Here is a 24280-nt window from a genome sequence, read left to right as displayed (position 1 = left end):
TTGTAAAATAGTTAATAAGCATGTGAAATAGTGATTATTTGAAGTTTCTATAATAGAAAAAATAGTTCGGTTAGGCCTAGACACAACGAAATTCAATGAAAATCAATTTTCGGGTATAGGGGTAAAATGGTCATTTTGCCAAAGTCTAGGGGCAAAATGGTCATTTTACCAAAGATGTAAATTTATGATTACTTAATCCTAATTAGTGACTAAATGAGTGCATATTGTCATTGTAGGACAAGAATTACCAAATTCTAACCTAGATCGGGGGAAGGCCAAGCAAACTAACTAAATCGAATAGCCAAGTACTTTTTGGAAACCGATGTAAGCTGAATGTAAATGATACAACTACACTGTTAATATTCGTGTTCATATCGCCTTTGAATTGATATTGTATGAGTTGTCAAGTTATGAATTGAGAATGTCTAGTAATATTTTAGATAATAGAAATATCCCGTTGAAACATTAGAATACAAACTGGATATTTGTGCCAATGCATTGGGTGATTTGTGCGCCAGTGTAAGACATGTCTGGGACATGCTTCGACCACATTATGAGAGCTAGTGTAAGACCATGTCCGGGACATGGCATCGGCATCCAGACGAGGGCTAGTGTAAGACATGTTTAGGACATGCATCAGCCATACTATGATAGCCAGTGTAAGACCATGTCTGGGACATGGCATCAGCACAGAGATGAGTGACAGTGTAAGACGTGTCTGGGACACGCATCGGCTAAGAGTTGTGCTAGTGTAAGACATGTTTGGGACATGCATCAGCACTCGTATATGAGAGCCAGTGTAAGACCATGTCTGGGACATGGCATTGGCAATATATCCCATGTTGAAGGTTCATAGAATATCCAGTAGTATTCCAAACGTTTCAATGATGAGAGTTGTAGATCAATTTTGATAAAGAAAGAATAATCATGTTGTAAGTGGTGCAGGTACCTATATGGTAAGCATGAGTAACGAGCTTAATTTGGAGAATATGACTCGAGTATATGATAATGAGTAAGTTAAACTATGTTTACCTTTGAGCTATAAGTATGATGACTAACGGTGAGATTGTTGTTGTATATTTATTTATATGCAACTTACTAAAGTTTATGCTTACCCTCTTTCCTTTCCCTCTTCTTTCAGTGTTATTAAGCTAACTTAAAGATCCCTTAAAGTCAGAGATATCGATCACACTATTGGCCGCAATACCCGATATAGTTGGACTAACATTTTTTGATGGTGGCATGTATAGGGCTAGACTAGGATGTTGTATTAAGAGAATGATTCGTGTATTTTGGCTTAAGTCAAAGGCCCTTCATTTTGTAATCAAGCCTGGAATAATGGCTATTATTCATTTTGATGAATGTATATAATGTTCTTTCCATGGATTAATTAGTGTCCATTGTGATGGGATTTATATATTGAAATGATTTTGTGTAGGTTGTGCAAAATGGGTGGTAAAAAGGCTTGAGAAATAGCTAGATTGTCCATACGGGTAAGACACACGGGCGTGTGTCTAGGCCATGTATGACACACGGTTCACACCCATGGGCATATGCTATGGCCGTGCATCCCCTGCACTTAAATTTTTAAAGTCATTTTAGCACACAGGTAGGCCACACGGGCGTGTGCCCAGGCCGTGTCATAAAGTTAGTATGCATGCTTGTAGCATACAGACAAGAGACATTGTCGTGTGTATCATTCGTGTGAAGGACACGATTATAGGGCACGGGTGTGTTCGTAGGCCGTGTGGTTTTGGTAGAATGCTTATGATTTCAGACACGGGTTTCGGATACGGGCGTGTCCCTGCACACGGTTGTGTGTTCTATACCCACACGGGCGTGTGAAGTCTTGATGCATAAAAATTTTCTAAGTTTTCATGAGGTCTCGATTGGATTGGAGAAGACCCTGGATATATGACTGGGCCTCGTAAGCCCATATACGAGATAGTTGCTTGTGAAAAGGAAAGTTTTTAAATTGTTTGAAATTTCACAGCCCAGTTTTATACAGTTGGTTGAGTTTGAGTCAGGTAGCACCACGAACCCTATCCTAACGTCGAATACGGGTAAGGGATGTTATATTTGGTGGTATCAGAGCTTGGTTTAGTCGATTTTAAGACTAAACTAGCCAGAGTACGAGTCTAGCTTTACATGCCACGTATATGCATTTTGATAGTGTGACGATTCCTGACGATTATAAATTGTTTTTATTATAGTAATAGATCCTGTAGAACCACGGCAGATGACGTGGAAAGTAATGCACCGGCTCCCGCAGAAGGGACCGCGCTGATTGAGAGTGAGCCCATAAGTATGGACCAAGGTGGAGGAGCTAGGGAAGCCTACCTCCGAATGATGGATGATTGGTATATGGAGTTTGTTCGTGCGAACCCGAACACTCCATCTCCCCCACCTCCTTTGATTCCTCAATATGCCTTGATGGCTCTGCAAGGTGCAAATTTGTTCAGAAGAGAGAAGCCTCCGGTAGACAAGATCCAGAAGCAAGGAGCAAAGAAATTTTGGGCTAGTGTAGATGATGACCCAGAAAGAGCGGAGTTTTGGCTAGAGAATACCATGAGGGTATTCGATGAACTGTCATGCACACCTGAAGAGTGCGTGAAGTGTGCCGTGTCACTTCTACGAGACTTGTCTTATCAGTGGTGGAACACTCTCGTGTCTGTAATACTGAAAGAAAGAGTAACTTGGGAATTCTTCCAAGGAGAGTTCCGAAAGAAGTACATTAGCTAGAGGTTTATGGACAAGAAAAGAAAGGAATTTCTAGAGTTGAAGCAATGTAATAAGACTGTGACAGAGTATGAGCGGGAGTTTGTGAAACTCAGCAAGTATATGCGGGATTTCGTATCCACTGAAGCTACCATGTGTAAGAGGTTTGAGGATGGCCTCAATGAAGACGTTCGAGTATTTGTGGGCATCCTGAGTTAAGAGAATTTGTAGTGCTCATTGAGAGAGCGTGTAAAGCAGAAGAGCTGGTGAAAGAGAGGAGGACACGAGATTTAAAGAAAAGACAGATGGGGAGAGCAAATCAGTCCTCCTCCAAGAGGTCAAAAGAATTTACTACCCGATCGAATACTTCGGTGGGGTATTCGAAGAGAAATAAGAATCAGCAGAACATGGCATCTAAAGCCCAAACTACTTCAGTTGCAAGTGTTGGTAGTGCTCGGCCAAATAGGCCGGAGTGTTCGCAATGTGGAAGACGTCACTTGGGAAATGTCGAGTAAACGAGAGGGGCTGTTTCAAGTGTAGGTCACTTGACCACTTTATCAGCGAGTATCCTGAAATGGACAAAAGAGAGAGAGAAAACAAGATGTGAAAACAAGCAGTGCTCCCTTTAGGGGTAGGCCTCAAAGGAACCCCGGGAGTAGGACTGGTAGTAGATGTGCGCCGAGAGATACTGCGATGAGTTCCGAAGGCAAAGCACCAGCAAGGACCTATGCCATACGAGCCCGGGAAGAGGCAGAGTCTCCAGGCGTGATCATGGGTAGCTTTTCTATTCACGACATAACTGTTGTCGCTTTAATTGACCCGGGATCTACCCGCTCTTACATATGCATAGATTTGATACCTCGTATAGAAATGCTTATAGAGTCTACTAAGTTTGTTATGAAAGTGTCTAACCCGTTAAGCAAGCATGTATTAGTGGACCAAGTATGTAAAAATTGTCCTTTGGCGATTAGAGGCTTTTGTTTCCCGCTAACTTGATGTTGTTGCCGTTTAACGAATTCGATGTAATTCTTGGGATGGATTGGCTGACCTCCCATGGCGTTGTAGTAGACTGTGGGAGAAAAGTAATTCAGTTAAGATGTGAGAATGGTAATGTTCTTCGAGTTGGGTTAGATAAGTCAGATAACCTGCCTGTAGTAATATCGTCTTTGACCACCAAAAAATATTTGAGAAAAGGTTATGAAGCTTATTTAGCTTTTGTGCTAAATACCCAAGTGTCCGAATCGAAGATTGAGTCAGTACCAGTGGTTTATGAGTTTATAGATGTCTTTCCGGATGAGTTACCAGGGTTACCCCCAGAGAGAGAGGTTGAGTTTGGTATAGAGTTGGCTCCTAGTATGATGCCAATCTCGATTGCACCATATAGGATGGCCCCCACTGAATTAAAGGAGTTGAAAGCACAGTTGCAAGAGTTAACAGATAAAGGTTTTGCTAGACCGAGTTTTTCACCATGGGGTGCTCCAGTACTTTTTATGAAAAAGAAAGACGGAACAATGAGGTTATGTATCAACTACAGACAGCTTAACAAGGTGATAGTGAAGAATAAGTATCCCTTGCCGAGGATCGATGATCTCTTCGACCAATTGAGAGGGGCCACTGTATTCTCTAAGATAGACTTGAGATCGGGTTACTACCAGTTAAGGGTCAAGGAGCAAGACGTGCGGAAGGCTACTTTTCAGACGAGATATGGGCATTACTAGTTTCTTGTTATGCCTTTTGGATTAAGGAATGCCCCGACAGTGTTTATGGATTTGATGAACCGCATCTTTCGGCCGTACTTAGATAAGTTCATTGTCATTTTTATCGATGACATATTGATTTATTCGCGTGATGAGAGTGAGCATGCGGAACATTTGAGAACTGTGTTACAGACTTTGAGGGATAAATAGCTCTATGCTAAGTTTAGTAAGAGTGAGTTTTGGCTTATGGAAGTTGGATTTCTAGGACACATTGTGTCGGGAGACGGGATCAGAGTTGATCCGAATAAGATCTCAGCTATTGTAGAATAGAAACCGCCAAGGAATATGGCAGAGGTCCGTAGTTTTCTGGGACTAGGAGGATACTATAGATGATTTGTAAACGGATTCTCCATGATAGCTACACCGATAACGAGGCTATTGCAGAAAGATGTCAAGTTCGAATGGATAGAAGAGCGCCAACAGAGCTTCGAGAGATTAAAGGCTTTGTTGACCAAAGCCCCAATTTTAGTACAACCTGAGTCGGGTAAGGAATTTGTAGTTTTTAGTGACGCTTCCCTAAAAGGTTTAGGGTGTGTGCTAATGCAAGAAGGCAAGGTTATAGCCTATGCCTCAAGGGAGCTAAAACTTCATGAGAAGAATTATCCAACCCATGATTTAGAGCTAGCAGCTGTGGTGTTCACACTGAAGATTTGGCAACATCATTTATCTGGTGAGAGATGTCAAGTATTTACTGATCACAAGAGTTTAAAGTATCTAATGACTTAGAAAGAATTGAATTTGAGGCAACGGCGATGGTTAGAGCTAATAAAAGATTATGAGTTGATTATCGACTATCATCCGGGAAAGGCGAATGTAGTCGCTGACGCTTTGAGTAGAAAGTCGTTGGTTGCTTTGAAAGCTTTGAACGCTCAGTTTGTTGTATCTAATGATGGTTTGATCCTAGCAGAGTTGAGAGCCAGACCGACTTTTCTTCACAAAATCCAAGAAGCTCAGAAAAATAATGAAAAGTTACAAGCCAGGAAAAATCAGTGTGAGTCAAATGTTGAATCAGATTTTCAGATTGGTACTGACGGATGTTTAATGTTCAAAAATAGAATTTGTGTGCCTAAAGATGGTGAGCTCGTTCAGAAGATTTTACGAGAAGCACATATTGGTAGTTTGTCCGTCCACCCGGGTAGCGTAAAAATGTATAACGACCTGAAGAAAATGTATTCGTGGTCGGGAATGAAAAGGGATATTTCAGAGTTTGTTTCCAAGTTTTTAGTATGTCAGCAAGTAAAGGCTGAGCACCAAGTACCTTCTGGGCTACTTCAGCCTATTACAGTTCCAGAGTGGAAATGGGATCGTATCACTATGGATTTCATAACCAGTTTGCCATTAACCCCAAAAAAGAAAAATGTTGTATGGGTTATTGTCGATAGATTAACTAAGTCAGCCCATTCCATACCAGTGTGTATCGACTACTCTCTTGAGAAATTAGCTGACTTGTATATTTTCTAGATTGTGAGGCTAAATGGTGTACCATTGTTGATTGTTTCAGATCGCGACCTAAGATTCACCTCAAGGTTTTGGAAAAAGTTACAAGAGGCTCTAGGAACCAAGTTAAGTTTCAGTACGATTTTTCATCCACAGACTGACGGACAATTGAAAAGGGTAATACAGATCTTAGAGGACATGCTAAGATGCTACGTCCTTGAATTTCAAGGAAGTTGGGAAAAATACTTACCATTGGTTGAATTCGCCTACAACAACATCTATCAGTCGAGTCTGAAAATGGCACCTTATGAGGCCTCATACAAGCGAAAGTGTCGAACGCCCTTATATTGGACAGAGTTGAGAGAGAGTCAGATTCACGGGGTTGATTTGGTCAAAGAGGCTGAGGAAAAAGTTAAAGTGATTCAGAAATGCCTAAGAGCCGCTTCAGATAGGCAGAAATCCTATGCGGATTTGAAGAGAAAGGAAATCAAGTTTGAGGTCGGTGATAAAGTATTCTTGAAAGTTTCCCTTTGGAGGAAAATCCTCAGATTTGGTAAAAAAGGCATGTTGAGCCCTCGTTTCATAGGACCTTATGAAATTACCGAGAGAGTAGGGCCTGTGGCCTACAGATTGAAATTGCCACCAGAGTTAGAAAAGATTCACGACGTGTTTCACGTGTCTATGTTAGGACGATACTGATCTAACCTTTCACATGTAATTGCACCTACTAAAGTTGAAATTCTTCCAGATATGACTTATGGTGAAGAACCGGTCAAGATCTTAGCTCGAGAGGTTAAACAGTTAAGAAATAAGGATATACCACTTGTGAAAGTTTTGTGGCATAGACATGGAGTCGAGAAGCCACATGGGAACTTGAGGAGTCTTTCAGAGAATAGTATCCGAATTTATTCACTGGTAAGATTTTCGAGGACGAAAATCCCTAATGGATGAGAAATATAACAGCCCAATTTAAGGCCTAGTCGGAACAGTGGTCTCTGGACCACAAATTTGAAGTTAGAAAAAATTTATTTTATTATTTTTATGAGGTTATAGTATGATTTTATTAGTGCATGAAAATTTTGGTGAGCTAATTTTAATGTTTTCTAGCCTAATTTCGAAAAAGGACTAAATCGCATAAAAGGAAAAAGTTGCATTTTAGTACCCAAATGAGTTACATAGCTAAAGAACTTAAATTGAGGGCTTTTAAAGGGAAATTACACCCTTTATATTAGTGTTGGCTGGCCATGTCATGGGTTTTAAGCAAATAGTCAAAGTATTAGGTGGATGATGTCATGATTTGGTGATAAAATAATGCCTAAAAGCCTAGCTATCATTTCTTTCTTCTCCATCTCTCTTCTCCACCAAAAATATCAGCAAAAATGGAGTTTTGAAGGTTGAAAATTTTCAGCAACTAAAAGTCCACATAAGTAAGTGATTCCCACACCCTTTATTGATGATTTTTGCATTTTTGAGACCCTTGAAGCATGAGTTTTCAAATGAGGGTGATATCTTGCAAAATGGTAAAGAGTTTAGAGTGTTTCCATGAAAGGATTTTTGATGTTTATTGAGTTTTTATGGAGGAATATGAGTCCTAATTGTGTTATAAACAACTTTTGTAAAAGCTGTTAGCATGAAAACACCTAAAGGGGCTATTTTGCATAAGTTGTAAAATAGTTAATAAGCATGTGAAATAGTGATTATTTGAAGTTTTTATAATAGCAAAAATAGTTCGGTTAGGCCTAGACACAATGAAATTCGATGAAAATCAATTTTCGGGTATAGGGGTAAAATGGTCATTTTGCCAAAGTCTAGGGGCAAAATGGTTATTTTACCAAAGATGTAAATTTATGATTGCTTAATCCTAATTAGTGACTAAATAGTGCATATTGTCATTGTAGGACAAGAATTACCAAATTCGAACCTAGATCGAGGGAAGGCCAAGCAAATCGACTAAACCGAATAGCCAAGTACTTTTTGGAAACCGAGGTAAGTTGTATGTAAATGATACAACTACACTATTAATACTCGTATTCATATCGCCATTGAATTGATATTGTATGAGTTGTCAAGTTATGAATTGAGAATGTCTAGTAATATTTCAGATAATAGAAATATCCCGTTGAAACATTAGAATACAAACTGGATATTCGTGCCAATGCATTGGGTGATTTTTGCGCCAGTGTAAGACATGTCTGGGACATGCTTCGACCACATTATGAGAGCCAGTGTAAGACCATGTCCGCGACATGGCATCGGTATCCAGACGAGGGCTAGTGTAAGACATGTTTAGGACATGCATCAGCCATACTATGATAGCCAATGTAAGACCATGTCTGGGACATGGCATCGACACAAAGATGAGTGCCAGTGTAAGACGTGTCTGGGACATGCATCGGCTAAGGGTTGTGCTAGTGTAAGACATGTTTGGGACATGCATCACCACTCGTATATGAGAGCCAGTGTAAGACCATGTCTGGGACATGGCATTGGCAATATATCCCATGTTGAAGGTTCATAGAATATCCAGTAGTATTCCAAACGTTTCAATGATGAGAGTTGTAGATCAATTTTGATAAGGAAAGAATAATCATGTTGTGAGTGGTACAGGTACCTATATGGTAAGCATGAGTAAAGAGCTTAATTTAGAGAATGTGACTCGAGTAGATGATAATGAGGAAGTTAAATTATGTTTACCTTTAAGCTATAAGTATGATGACTAATGGTGAAATTATTATTGTATATTTATTTATATGCAACTTACTAAGGTTTATGCTTACTCTCTTTCCTTTCCCTCTTCTTTCAGTGTGATCAAGCTAACTTAAAGATCTCTTAAAGTCAAAGATACCGATCACACTATCGGCCGCAATACCCGATATAGTTGGACTTATATTTTTTTATGGTGGCATGTATAGGGCTAGACTAAGATGTTGTATTAAGAGAATGATTCGTGTATTTTGGCTTAAGTCAAAGGCCCTTCATTTTGTAATCAAGCCTGGAATAATGGCTATTATTCATTTTGATGAATGTATATAATGTTCTTTCTATGGACGAATTAGTGCCTATTGTGATGGGATTTATATATTGAAATGATTTTGTGTAGGTTGTGCAAAATGGGTGACAAAAGGGCTTAAGAAATAGCCTAGATTGTCCACACGAGTAAGACACACAGGCACGTGTCTAGGGCGTGTGTGACACACGGTTCACACCCATGGGCGTGTGTTATGGCCGTGCGTCCCCTGCATTTAAATTTTTAAAGTCATTTTAGTAGACGGGTAGGCCACACGGGCGTGTGCCCAAGCCGTGTCATAAAGTCATTATGCATGCTTGTAGCATACGGACAAGAGACACGGTCGTGTGTATCAGCCATGTGAAGGACACGATTATAGGGCACGAGTGTATTCGTGGGCCGTGAGGTTTTGGCAGAATGCTTATGATTTCAGACACGGGTTCGGGACATGGGCGTGTCCCTGGCACACGGTCGTGTGTTCTATACCCGCACGGGCATGTGGAGTCTTGATGTACAAAAATTTTCTATGTTTTCATGAGGTCTCGATTGGATTACTAACGACTCTGGATTTTTGATTGGGCCTCGTAAGCCTATATACGAGATAGTTGCTTGTAAAAAGGGAAGTTTTTAAATTGTTTGAAATTTCACAACCCAGTTTTATACAGTTGGTTGAGTTTGAGTCAGGTAGCACCACGAACCCTATCCTATCGTCGGATACGGGTGAGGGGTTTTATAGGCTAAGCCCAAAAAGCTTCTAACTTCGACATATTCCTTGGTGGTTTCCATTCAACAATTGCCGAAATCTTACTTAGATCAACCTTTATACCATCACCTGAAACAATATGTCCCAAAAATCTGACTTCTCGGAGCCAAAATCTCATTTTTATTGAATTTAGCAAACAACTGCCTATCTCTCAAAGTTTGCAATACAGTTCTCAAGTCTGCCTAAAGGGTTTGACACTTTAATCACAAACTCAGTAAACTCAACAGGCAAATTCTTACTAAATACCAAATTCACACAAACATAAGAATGAGTCGATCCAGGATCAATCAATGCAAGAACATTAGTATCATAAAGAGAAAATGTACCAGTAATCACATTGGGAGATGACCAAAATGCCCCTAACTTAAAACATAAAATTTCTCTTACTTTATGTCCATTTTTGTCCACTAACTTAAATTAATGGTCTAATTGCTATGAAATTTTAAATTGAAGGCCCTTAGATGGTAATTAGACCATTTGTTAAGTTAGTGGACAAAAATGGACATGAAGTAAGAAAATTTTTAAGTTTTAAGTTAGGCTTATTTTGGTCATTTGGTTAATAAATGAATTAATAAGCAAAATAAAAGCCAATTTTTGCTCATCTTCTACCCCATGGCTGAAATTCTCAAGAGAGGACATAGCTAGGTTTTTTTCATCTTCCAAGCTCGATTATAAGTCGTTCTTGCCCAGTTTTTAATGCTCTTTATATTTTTGAAGTCGTAACCCAATCTATCTATCTCTACCACTAATTTAAGAAATAATCAAAGTCTAGATTTTTACCCATGACAAATATTTGTGTATTTTGATGTCTAATGGTAGAAAATGCATGTTTGGTGTTAGATAAACAACTTTTGCTAAGTGGTTTTCGGTAAAAATGTCAAAAAGGACCTATTTGTCAAGGTTATAAAATAAGTAGTAAAAGTGTAATTAAGTTGAAAATTTGGGCTGGTATAAGTGTGAAAATGGTTCAGCTAGGCTTAGGTTTTGAAGAAATTGAATACATTTCTTTTTATGAGCCTAGGGACTAAATTGCAAAAATGTGAAACATTAGGGGTGAAAATGTAATTTAACCATAATATGATTTTTGGACTGAATTGAACAATGTGAATATTAAATAAGTTAAATTTGTCATTATAGATCAAGAAAAACGAGGTTCGGACCTAGATCGAGGGAAAAATAAAGTGTTTGACGGCTAGGTCAAATTCTACTATTTTTATACCGAGGTAAATTCGTATGTAAATAATGGATTTTTATATTTATGTTTTAAATGTTTTAATATTGTATGAATTGTGATTGACTCTTTGGATGTATTCGAAAAAGTTTTGATAAGTGAGAAATCTCGGTTGAACCTTAGAAATAGAATAGGATACGAGTGACATGTCACTAGGAACCCATATGTATATGCGATTATATAATTCGAGTCCTGGTCTCGTACGTCCTACCAGTGGCTGAGTAGTCCGACATGTGTTTTAGATACCTGACAGCTTGTGTGAGCAGCACTGTGTAGCTATGTCCTGACTGACAGCTTGTGTAAGCAGGCTCGCAAATAGCTTGAAAACGAGCCCATGTGTATTATGAGATACGAGGTAGCTTCGGCTACATATATGGCACTTATGTGAAAGATTTCTGAGTATCCGTTAATATTCCGAGTGTTCAACAGGAATGTCAAAGTTGTGAAAGGATATGGTTATGTTGTGAATTGGTATAGGTATGTACGTAAAACTCATAAGTAATGAGCTCGACATGTGATGAACTCTTCGTAGGATTATGATTAAGTAAGTTATGATTATGAGATTTTGATAATGTTCATATTAATCTTCATCATATTAATTGTCTAGTTATGATGCTTATTATTTGCATAAGAACTTACTAAGCTATATAGTTTACTCCCCTTCCTTTCCTTTGTCTTATAGTGTCACCAAGCTAGCTCGGGGATTCGGAGATCGTCAGAGATCCACTCACACTATCAACAATTATTTTGGTATCAATGAATTCAACATTTTGAGTTATGGCATGTATAGGGGACTTGGTAATTTTTTTTATGTGTCATAATTGATTTGGCCAAATGTGTTGGCTTATATTGATTGAAATTCATTTTGTATAAGGCCATTTTAAATTGGCTACTATTGGTATAAGAAATTTATATGAGGATGCCTGTCATGGATGTGGCAATTGACATGATTTGAGTTAATAAGTATATGATGTTTGTACATAATAAATGGTAGCATGTGAATGATGTGTTGATGTCTTGGTTGTAGCTGATTTGGTTTTATGTAAATGTTTGGATTGGTGCTATGTTGTGTTGTGTAGGTGTGTGCAACAAAAGGTGGCAAAATGGCTTGGTAAATAGCCTTATTTTTGTCTACATCATATGCACACGGGTGTGTGTCTCAGCCGTGTGGACGGTATGGCCTCGACATGGGCGTGTACCCTGGCCGTGTGAAGGCTACTCCTATTTAATTAAAAATCTTAAATTTTAAATCGACCAAACGACCTAGCACACGGGCGTGTGACTTGGCCGTGTGTCTTCAATTTGTTCTTGGGTGACAAATAGAGAGTTACATGGGTTAGGGGCATGGGCGTGTGTGACTACATGGCTTGCCCACACTAGCATGTTCCAAATCCACACAAGTGTATGACTCCTGTTTAGTGAAAAATTTTCTAAGTTTTGTTAAACTTTCCCAAGTTGTCGGTTTAGTCCCGAACCACTTCCAAAGCATGTTTCGGGCCTCGTAGGCTCGTATTAGGGACTTTATGATTAAATGCACACAGATTTAATTTGGAAACAAATTTATGGCTCAGAAATGTATGTTTGCTTGGGTTTAAGTCTGGTAATGCCTTGTACCCTGTTTCGGCGTTGAATACAGGAAAAGGGTGTTACTGTTCTTGCTTGATTTCAATTTTTTTATAAAGCCTAGTTCATTTATTTTAAAAAAAAACTTTATGGTAGACTATAAATATTGTTAAATAATATTTATAGACTCGATTATCAGATTACGGGGTTTTGAAACTGCCATTCCGGATCCCACTAAAATCGGATTGTTACACTTGTACCCTAACTAAATATCTAATTAACAAATTTTTCATACCAAAGTTCAATATAATATTATAATTAACTCATAAATACTATGAAATAATATTAACAGACTCGATTAATGGAAAACGGGGATCCAAAACCACCATTTTCAGCACCACTGACTTTCGAGTCGTTGCACAACATACATAAACACATAGATTAATGAAACAGACAAGCTTATAGAATTCACAGATACAAGTGAACTAAGCTTTTTGTACAATCAACCTTAACAGGACCAAGGTTTACCTTGGTTGTTATGAACTTAAATTAGAACAAAGACTTGACAACAGAATATCAATGAGAGAATTCTCATGGAATAAGGGTCGTATTTATAGGCCTAAGTGTCTTAAAAGTCTTAAGATACCCTACTTGACATAGGAAATGTGTTACTTGCATGAAAAGTATTCCTAGATAGAACATATCTTTATTTCCTACTATGAGTCTGACTCTGACTCTGACTAGAGAACCCCCAGTTCCAACTTACTTGGCGAACACCAGCTCGCCAAACACGCCAACTCGCCAAAAAGACTAGTGAACACAATTTTTTAATGAGTACCACATCTTTTTGGTGTATACTGCAATGCTGAAATACTGGCAACCTCCTTATTGATACTATTTTTTTGAACTCCCTAGTTCATCTAAGCACTGGTGAACCCTAGTTTGCCACAACATTGGCGAACATTCACTTGCGAGGCAAACACTTCCAAGCCCGGTCTCGGAATGTTGCAGGAAGTCCATTGGGAGATTGAGTATCCAAGTCGGCCCATGCTTCTAGTTTTGTCTAATTTGTCACATTCAAGTTGACCAAACTTAGTACAAACAAAACTTATTTACAGCCCAAATAGAGAAACAATTTCGTTATAACAAGACATTGAACAAGCAATAATTGCTTTCCCAACAAGCTTTTTTTGCTTCTTTCTTTATGGTTTGACGATAAGTTGATTACCTTATATATATATTGAAAATGTTGCATTTATATAGAGTTGAAACTAAGTCGACAGATGTTAGAAAAAAAATTGTGAATAAGATCAATTTATCAATTAAATTTAAGTTTTAAAATTTTATTTTTAACTTTTTAAAACATCTTAACGAAAATAATAAAATATCTCTTTTGTTTTCTAATTTTAGATATTCTCATTTTCCTTTTTCAAATTTTAATATTTCAACCAAACGTATTTTTTTAATGTTTTTCATCTTTCAAAAAACAAAAACGAAAGCAACTTCTATTTTCTCAAATAAAACACACTTTAAGTATTTTTAATTTTTATATTTTCATAATAGAAATTATTTTATATTTAAGACTCAAATAAAAACATTCGAATATTATAATTATTAAACAATTATAAATATATTTCTATTTTATTAAGAAAAATAAATTTTCAAATGTATCATTTCTTTTCTTAAGTCCATATACTAATATGAAAAGAAATTGTTATGATGTTTAAATGTAACATATTCATGTTACATAAAAATGTTAACATTTAAATTAAAGGATGAAAATGATTAAAAGTGACGTTTTAGAATAGTTTCAAATTTAGTTATGTATAAACGATAGTTAATATTAATTTAACATTTGAGTTATGTTAGAATTAAGTGACCGAATCCTTATTTAAATAAAATATAGTGGTAAAATAAAATAAAAGAAGAATTCATATAGAATTACACTTCTTTTATTTTATTTTAGAATAAGGTTTTTAAACCTTATTAAATTCCATCTATTAGATATTGATTAGAATAAGGTATTTCAGTCTTACTAAAATATGGCTTTACAAGCCTATAAATAGACATAGTCTATTCCTCTTTAATAATTCGAATTCAACATACTGAATTTTCTTCTCCTCTGCCCGTGGTTTTTTCCCGAAAGGGTTTCCACGTAAAAAATTGTGTATTCTTTATTTTATTTTATTTTATTTTTACAAATTGGTATAAAAGCTTTTGGGTTATTCATCTTGATCACGGTAATGGCGTCTTTAAAGTATGAAATTTTTCTATTGGATCACAGCACCAGATTTGCATTGTGGCAGATTAAGATGCCTTCAACATTAACAAATGAAGAGAAGAAGCGTAAGGATCGAAAGGCATTAACACAATTACTGCTGCATTTGTCCAACGAAATTTTGCAGGATGTGATGAAAGAGAAGACTTTCGCTGCATTATGGAAGAGGCTAGAACAAATATATATACTGAAAACTCTAACAAGCAAGTTGCATATGAAGTAGCGTCTTTATGCTCATCGTTTGGAGGAATATGCGTCTGTATAGAACACTTAACAGTGTTGAAAGAAATTCTCTCAAACTTGGAGGCTATGGAGGTTCAGTATGATAAGGAAGATCTAGGGTTGATTCTACTTTGTTCGTTGCCCCCGTCTTATTCAACCTTTAGAGACACAATTTTATATAGCTGCGACTCTCTCATAGTTGATGAGGTTTATGATTCTTTGACCTCGTATGATAAGATGAAGCATCTTGTGGTTAAACCCAACTCTCAAGGAGAGGGTCTCATTGTTTGTGGGAGACAAGATTGCAATGCTGATGATAATCGTGGAAGGACACAGGAACGGAATCCTCACGGTAAATCTAAAGGTAGATCAAAGTCTTTAAATAGAGGTAAAACTTGTAACTTCTACAAGAAGAAAGGGCACATTAAATCTGAGTGCTATATGCTATAGAACAAGATTAAAAGGGAGGCTGAGAATCAAAAGAGAAAACAACCATAAAATTCTGGTGAAGCTGATGTTGTAGAAGACTACAGCGATGGTGAACTTTTAGTCGCTTCAGTCAACAATTCTAAAGTGAGCGAGGAATGGATACTTGATTCAGGTTGCACCTTCCACATGAGTCCCAATCGGGATTGGTTTACAACTTACGAAATAATGTCTAAAGGTGTAAAATCGTAGGTGTTGGAACAATTAAAGTTAAGATGTTTGATGGAGTTGTCAGAAAACTTAGTGACGTACGACATGTTTCAGAATTAAAAAGAAAGTTAATTTTGTTGAGTACTCTTGATTCAAAAGGGTACAGATACACAGCTGAAAGTGGGGTTTTAAAGATTTCCAAAGGTTCTCTTGTTGTGATGAAAGGGCAGAGAAAGATTGTCAAGTTATATGTTTTGTAGGGTTCTACTGTTATTGGTGATGCAGCTGTCGCTTCCTCTTCCTTGTCAGACGATGATATTACTAAACTTTGGCATATGTGCCTAAGGCATATGAGTGAGAATGGCATGGCAGGATTGAGCAAAAGAGGACTTCTTGATGGGCAAGGAATTTGCAAGGGACAACAGGAGTTGAAGAACCCAGATATAAAGCAAGGCTTGTTGCAAAGGGCTACATCAAATTCCAGAAGTAGACTTCACAGATGTGTTCTCCCCAATTGTGAAGCATAGTTCGATTCAAGCTTTTCTTGGTATTGTGGCCAGCTTGATTTGGAGCTTGAACAGTTAGAGGTAAAAACTGCATTTTTGCATGGAGAATTTAAGGAGGACATTTACATGCAACAATCAGAGGGTTTTACAATCTTAGAAAAAGAGGACTATGTTTGCTTGCTGAAAAAGTCCCTTTACGGTTTGAAACAGTCACCAAGACAGTGGTACAAAAGGTTTGATTCCTTTGTGACTTCTCATGATTTCAAAAGAAGAAGTTTTGACAGTTGTGTTTACTTTAAGAAAAACAGTAATGGTTCTTTTTTGTATCTACTTCTTTATGTTACTGACATGTTGATAGCAGCAAAAGATAAAGGAGAGATAAGAAAGGTCAAAGCCCAACTAAGTGAAAAATTTGAGATGAAAGATTTAGGACCAGCAAAGAATATACTCGGTATGGAAATTCTTAGAAATAGAAAAAAAAAGTAAATTGTACCTAAGTTAGAAGGGGTACATTGAGAAAGTTCTTTGCAGGTTCATTGTACAGAGTGCTAAGCCTGTTAGTACTCCTTTAGCAGCCCATTTTAGACTTTCATCGGCTTTTCTCCACAATCAGATGATGAGATTGAGTACATGTCACATGTTCCATACTCTAGTGCAGTGGGATCTCTCATGTATGCTATGGTTTGTTCACATCCAGATTTATCATATGCAGTCAGTGCAGTTAGTAGATATATGGCGAATCCTGGTAAAGAATACTAGACATCAGTTCAGTGGATTTTAAGATACTTACGAGGTACTACTAATGTTTGCTTACAGTTTGGAAGAACTGAAGATGGAGTCATTGGGTATGTTGGTGCTGATTTTGCTAGAGGCCTTGATAGAAGAAGATCTCTCACAGGTTATGTCTTTACAATTGGAGGTTGTGCAATCAGTTGGAAAACTACTTTACAAACTACAGTCGCTTTGTCTACCATTGAAGCTGAGTACATGGCAATTACTGAGGCTTGTAAAGAAGCTATTTGGCTGAAGAGACTCTTTAGTGAACTCAATGAAAACCTTCAAATCAACACAGTATTTTGTGATAGTCAGAGTGCCATCTTTCTTACAAAAGATCAAATGTTTCAAGAGAGAACAAAACACGTTGATGTTCGGTATCATTTTGTTCATGATATTATTGCTCGTGGTGATATTGTTGTGAGCAAAATTAGTACTCATGAAAGTCTTACAGATATGATGACTAAGTCACTTCCTATAATCAAGCTTGGTTGGTGTTCATTGTTGAAGTTAAACCCTTAAGGGGTTTTATGGAAGAGGTAGAGAACTTGTTCGTTGAGAGTTCGCGATGAAGAACTTGTTCATTGAGAATTAGTGTCAAGGTGGAGATTGTTAGAATTAAGTGACCCGAATCCTTATTTAAATAAAATACAATGGTAAAATAAAATAAAAGAAGAATCCATATAGAATTACACTTCTTTTATTTTATTTTAGAATAAGGTTTTTAAACCTTATTAAATTTCATCTATTTGATATTGATTAGAATAAAGTGTTTCAGTCTTACTAGAATATGGCTTTACAAGCATATAAATAGATATAGTCTATTCCTCTTGTAATAATTTGAATTCGACATAGTGAATTTTCTTCTCCTCTGCCCGTGGTTTTTTCCCGAAAGGGTTTTCACGTAAAAATTTGTGTGTTCTTTATTTTATTTTATTTTCACAAGTTATTATAAATGTAAAGTTTTATTGTTTATTATCTTCATATAAGTGCCATTTGATATGATTGTTACAATGAAATTGTTTGTAAGTAATCAAATTTTATGAATTTTATTATTTTAAATAGTAGGCCTTTTGAAAGAGCAAGATAAACAAGTGTTCCATTAAATATAAATTAATAAGTTTGCTATGTTTCTTCCCTTTCAAAAAAAAGTTATTATTTTCTAGTTTAAATAAATCGAAACTATTTTAAAATTGATTATGAAACAAAAATTATTTTTAAAATAAATTGTTTCAATTTGATATGTTTATTCTCCAAAATTACTTTTATATATTTTCTATGTATACTATCATTTTCTTTTCCTGCAGAAAGATCAAATACTAGGAAAGCAAACACTCATGTAACCAAATAGAGTAGAACAAGCCAATATCTTACTAAAAAAAACTCAAGCCAATAAGTTTGGCTCACAAACCCGTTACTACGTCCTACATTCAATAGCATTTGAAATCAAAATATCTGGAATTGAATCCCAAAAATTATAATTAACATAACATAAATGCTACCTTTGCAAAGGCATGAACTGCTCTATTAGTCGTCTTATGGATCTAAAGGACGGATATAAGTTGAAAATAAAATTAATATATGAAAAGAATAAGATAAATTTAAATAACTATGATTTTTCTGTTTCCATCTTACTTTTAATTTTTATTTTGATAAATTATTTTATAGCCATATTAATGAGTTACGTTATGTTTGTATAATTCCTGAAGTTTATATATTATTGCTAAATTGTATTAAATTGTATTTGTATTGGTTATTTTTGTCATTGTCTATGTTGTATTAAATGCCTTTGTTCATGTTAAATTTGTTTGGCAAGTTTAATTGATGATGAATTTAATGAGAGTGAAGAAGAAATGTCTAGTATTGATGTGTCTGATAGTCATGTATCTATTAGTGATGTGTCTAATAGGATTAGGTTTAATCTAGATGGTTTAAACAGAAGATATAGAAGTAGGGGAACTGTGCGATAGTGATGATTCTATGAGGTTAAATAGTGCACATGAATCTAACTCAGATGGCCAAATTTGGCCTGAGTTCAACCCAGATAATGACATGAGTAATCCTAAACTTTAGGTTGGAATGTTTGTAACACCCCGAAACCGTGGCCGTCACCGGGGTCGAATACGAGGTGTTATCCGGCTTAATTCATCATTTATACAGCTCAAACAATTTATTTTAAAACTCCCAGACAAGCTGTCAATCTGCATTATAGTCACTTAAAAATTCGTATTTTGAGTTCCGAAACTCGAAATCAAATTTTGTAAATTTTCCTGAAAATAGACTCATATATATATCTAATAAATTTTTTGTAGAATTTTTGGTTGGGCCAATTAGTACAGTTTATTTGTTAAAGTATCCCCTGTTTCAGGGTTTGACTACTCTGACCTCTGAGTATTACGACTTAGATATCTCCCTACACAGGGCTTCAATGCCTATGCCGCTTGTCTCTAATGAAACTAGACTCAATAATGAATCTGCACATATAAAGGATGACTTCTAATTATCTCTACAAAGTTTATGGTGAATTTCTAAAGTCAGAACAGGGGATCCAGAAATCGCTCTGGCTCTGTTTCACAAAAATTTAAACATCTCATAAAATATAGCTCATATGGTTGTTTCGTTTCTTCCATATGAAAATAGGATCATCCAGCTTCGATTACATAATTTATTCATTATTTAATTCCATTTCTAATATTTTTAGTGATTTTTCAATTTCACACCACTACTGCTGTCTGCATCTATTATTAGAGTAAATTTTACCTATTAGAGTAATTTAACATACATATCACCAAGTATGATCATGACTAGCCATACCAAAGGCTAATCATTACCAAGCATTTCCTTACTACTCAATAACCATGTAATGAGTGCAACACCGGAAATGATTAGCCATGACAAACGGCATAATAATCAAATAGACTTTAACTATTACTTATAACTAAATATCATAAGACCAAATCCAACTTAACATTTATGCCATTTTCGCATGGCTAAAAGTATACATACCAAAGTTCAAACAAAACATAATAGCCTATACATGCCGAAATATTCTCTTAGACCAACTAAGAAGAAGATACCAAAAAGTTGCAAGCTGGTGTGATGACTTCGACGATGGTCCCGAGCACACAAAAATGGATCAAAGGAACCTAAATAAGTGACAAATAAACACACCAAATGAGTATATAACTCAGTAAGTAGCATTACATTGCCGTCCATTTATAAAGTATCATAAAAGAAAACAAATAATGCAAGATTAGGTACTCCATCCATACCGACTATGCTATAATTTCACGCACATTTATCATTACATGCTCTCAACTAGCCAAGCCTCCATTGACATCTCGTATGATATTCGGTATGATATTTGATGCATTTCCACACCATTTTATTTTCGTTTAGATTATACTAATAATAGCATTTCATCTATTCCACAATAATCTTATGTTCCTAACTTCAAATATAATCACCACATAGGTTCAAGACTTACCAAGCTCAGTTCCAAATATAAACATAACGTCTATTCCTCATGAATTCAAAGTATCTACTCATTCCGCTGTCCATGATCTACTCGATAAAGTCGCACACTTAACGTTAATAATTATTCGAAAATATATGGTAAGTCCGCACACTTAGTGCTTAATAATCAAACTCGCACACTTAGTGCTATACAATTAAACTCGCACACTTAGTGCCAATCTCATTAACGTAAATGTTTATACCCGCACACTTAGTGCCGAAATCAACAACTCAATACATCTCACTTCTTTTTACACTCGATAATTTTGTCACTACATGCATTTATATATCATTCCATTTGGCATAAGTACATAGGTATTATGATTATTTAAATCAATACAAAATATATGCTTAATAACTTACCTTGTGTTGGGTAAAATGGTTCCAACTCGGCTACTCGATGTTCTTTCCTTTGCCTTTGCTTGATTCTCCTCCTTTAACTTCTTGAGCTTAATCAATAAATTAACTAGTTTAACTGCCTTGCTAAATATTTATATCAAAATATTAATGATTTCATATCATAGGAGATACATGACTAATTCTTATCTTCCTACCATATGTTTTTGAGCTATTCGCTAATAACCATATGCTATCACCCTACTATCAATAATCCAATCACACATGCATATATATATATAATTGGACATTCGCAACCACCCTTGCTAATTACTCATTTTTAGTCGATTATATATATAATCCAAAAGTAATATCACGAATGGGCATACATTTTATATATATATATATATATATATATATATATATATATATATATATAGTGGAATGTGCAAAACTTAGACTCAACATCACCTATGCTCTTAATTTGATGGCCGAATATGCATATATATATATATATATGATATCAACTATACTATCATCTTTAATTCATCTAAACACAAAATTTCATCTCATGAACACTTGACCGAATTTTTCCTAATCTAGCATGGCCTCACATCTATTTGTAACATCCTATAAATCCACATATACCACATTTCTACATAAATTTTCTTTCACTTTTCCACTACTTCCATTCACAACATCAAAAGCACCATACTCTTAGCATTTACCTTTTCCTAACCATATGCCATCTAAGTACCCCTTTAGGTAGAAAATTAACATATGGGTTGTAATAAGCCATTGGCTACTAACTAGATTTTCACAAGAATTTAGTAAAAGTAACATAAATCCTACCTTAATCAACCCCCTTTTGAGTTGGCCGAATGTCTAGAGCATTTCTTCCTTCCTTCTCCTAACTCACGGCAATTGCAAAAAGAAATAAAAAAGAAAGAAGATGAATACTCCCTCTTCCTTCCTTACTTTATTCATCTTTTCTTTTTAATTCCTTTCTTTAATTTATTTTAATTGTTAACTAATAAAAGAATTGCATTGAAATTCAACCTAGTGGATGGGGCATCATGGCTTGGCCGGCCACTACTTGGGTTTTTGGGCAATTTGACATGCAAACCCAAGTTTCCTCACTTTGTTATTATTTGATTCTTACATATTCCCCTATCCTATTTTCTTAAGTTCTCAACTAAGTCAATCACATGAAATTCACATTCATAAGTCTAAATTAAGACATCAAATTTTCACACATGCACTAATACACATAGAGGATATGCAACCAAATTTTAAATAAATTTTGGGACTCGGTCTTGTGGCCCCGAAACCATATTCCGACTAGGGTCGAATTAGGACTGTCACAACTCTCCCTCACTCAAAAATTTTTGTCCCCGAAAATCTTACCAGCGAATAAATTTGGATAACGTTCTTTCACCGAATCCTCGAGCTCCCAAGTAGCTTCTTCGACCCCATGTTTATGCCACAGTACCTTCACTAATGGGATTTTCTTATTTCGCAATTCTTTCACTTCACGTGTTAGAATGCGAACTGGTTCTTCCTCGTAACTCAAATCAAATTGAATCTCAATCTCAGATGGAGTAATTTTGTGTGATGGATCGGACCTATATCGTCGAAGCATCGAGACATGAAAAACATTATGAATCTTTTCAAGTTCGGGGGGTAAAATCAATCTATATGCAACTGGACCAACTCGTTCGGATATTTCATACGGCCCAATGAACCTCGGACTCAATTTGCCCTTAAGGCCAAATCTGAGTATCTTCTTCCAAGGCGAAACTTTTAGAAACACTTTATCTCCCACCTGATACTCAATGTCTTTTCGTTTCAAATCCACGTACGACTTCTGACGATCTGAAGCTGCCTTTAGACTTTCACGAATTATTTTACTTTCGCTCAAAGATCTTTAATCAAATCAACTCAAAATTTTACTCTCACCGAGCTCGGTCCAAAACAACGAAAGTACGGCATTTACGATCGCACAAAGCCTCGTAAGGTGCCATCTTAATGCTTGATTGAAAACTATTGTTGTAAGCGAATTCAATCAAAGGTAAATACCGTTCCCATGAGCCACTAAACTCAAGGATGCAACATCTCAACATATCCTCGAGTATCTGAATTACCCGTTCGGATTGACCATCGGTTTGGGGATGAAATGCGGTGCTAAAATACATCTTGGTACCCAATGTTCCTTGTAATTTCTTCCAAAATCGCGATGTAAATCTTGGGTCTCTATCCGACACGATAGAAATAGGTACCCCATGCAATCAGGCAACTTGGGAGACATATAATTCTGCCAATTTATCGAGCGAAAAATCTGTACGAACAGGGATAAAATGAGCAGTCTTTGTCAATCTATCAACGATAACCCAGACCGAGTCTTTCTTTTTCTATGTCAATGGTAAACCAGATACAAAATCCATTATTACCCGATCCCATTTCCATTCGGGTATCATGATTGGCTGAAGTAATCCCGAAGGCACTTGATGTTCTGCTTTCACTTGTTGACATATCAAACACTTCGACACAAAGTCAGAAATGTCTCGTTTCTTACCAGGCCACCAAAACTGACGTTTCAAATCATTGTACATTTTCGTGCTACCCGGGTGGATAGACATTCGGCTATTATGAGCCTCATTCAAAATCATCGAAATAAGTTCCGAATTTCTTGGAACACATAATCGACTCTTGAACGTCAAGCAATCATTGTCGTCAATCCGAAACTTTGATTCCTCATTCGAAGCACACTCAGCTCGTTTAGCAACCAATTCATCATCGACTTTCTGGGATTCAAATATTTGACGAATCCATAATGGTTTGGCCTTTAATTCAGCTACTAGCACATTATCGGGTGAGACGGATAGGTGAACATTCATCGCTCTCAAAGCAAATAGCGCTTTACGACTTAAAGCATCGGCAACCACGTTAGCCTTGCCCGGGTGATAATCAATGAAAAGTTCATAATCTTTCAACAATTCAAAACAGCGTCTTTGTCGCAGATTCAGATCTCTCTGAGTCATCAAATATTTAAGACTTTTGTGGTCCGAGTAAATATGACACCTTTCTCCAAACAAGTAATGTCGCCATATTTTCAAGGCGAACACTATGGCCGCTAATTCAAGATCATGGGTCGGATAGTTTCTCTCATGCGGCTTTAATTGTCTCGACGCGTAAGCCACAACTCGACCTTCTTGCATCAACATACACCCTAGCCCAAGCAAGGATGCATCACTATAAATGACAAACTCTTTACGGACTCACTGTACTAGCATGGAGCTTCGCTTAAACAGTTTTTAGTCGATCGAAACTTTCCGACGATTTTCGACCATTCAAACACAACATCTTTTGAAGTAGTTTTGTCAACGGTGCAGCTATCATCGAAAAACCTTTTACAAACCGTCGGTAGTATCCGGCAAGTCCCAAAAAGCTCCTAACTTCAGTAACATTCCTCGGAGGTTTCCAATCGAGCATGGTCGAAATTTTGTTCGGATCAACTCTAATTCCCGATGCGGATA

General features: G+C 36.5%; 1 long non-coding RNA gene across 1 annotated transcript; it reads left to right on the top strand.

Moving 5' to 3' along the window:
- Positions 1-7667: 7667 nt before the first annotated feature.
- LOC128282254 (uncharacterized) lies at positions 7668-8964 on the top strand. Its single transcript, XR_008272473.1, has 2 exons — positions 7668-7898; positions 8716-8964. It is a non-coding gene; the product is annotated as an uncharacterized LOC128282254 (long non-coding RNA).
- The last annotated feature ends 15316 nt before the right edge of the window (positions 8965-24280 follow it).

The sequence above is a fragment of the Gossypium arboreum genome, chromosome 10 (genome assembly GCF_025698485.1).
Source record: "Gossypium arboreum isolate Shixiya-1 chromosome 10, ASM2569848v2, whole genome shotgun sequence".
NCBI classification, from domain to species: Eukaryota; Viridiplantae; Streptophyta; class Magnoliopsida; order Malvales; family Malvaceae; genus Gossypium; species Gossypium arboreum.
Note: the sequence above shows the minus strand (reverse complement) of the source record. Positions and strands in the feature narration are given on the sequence as shown.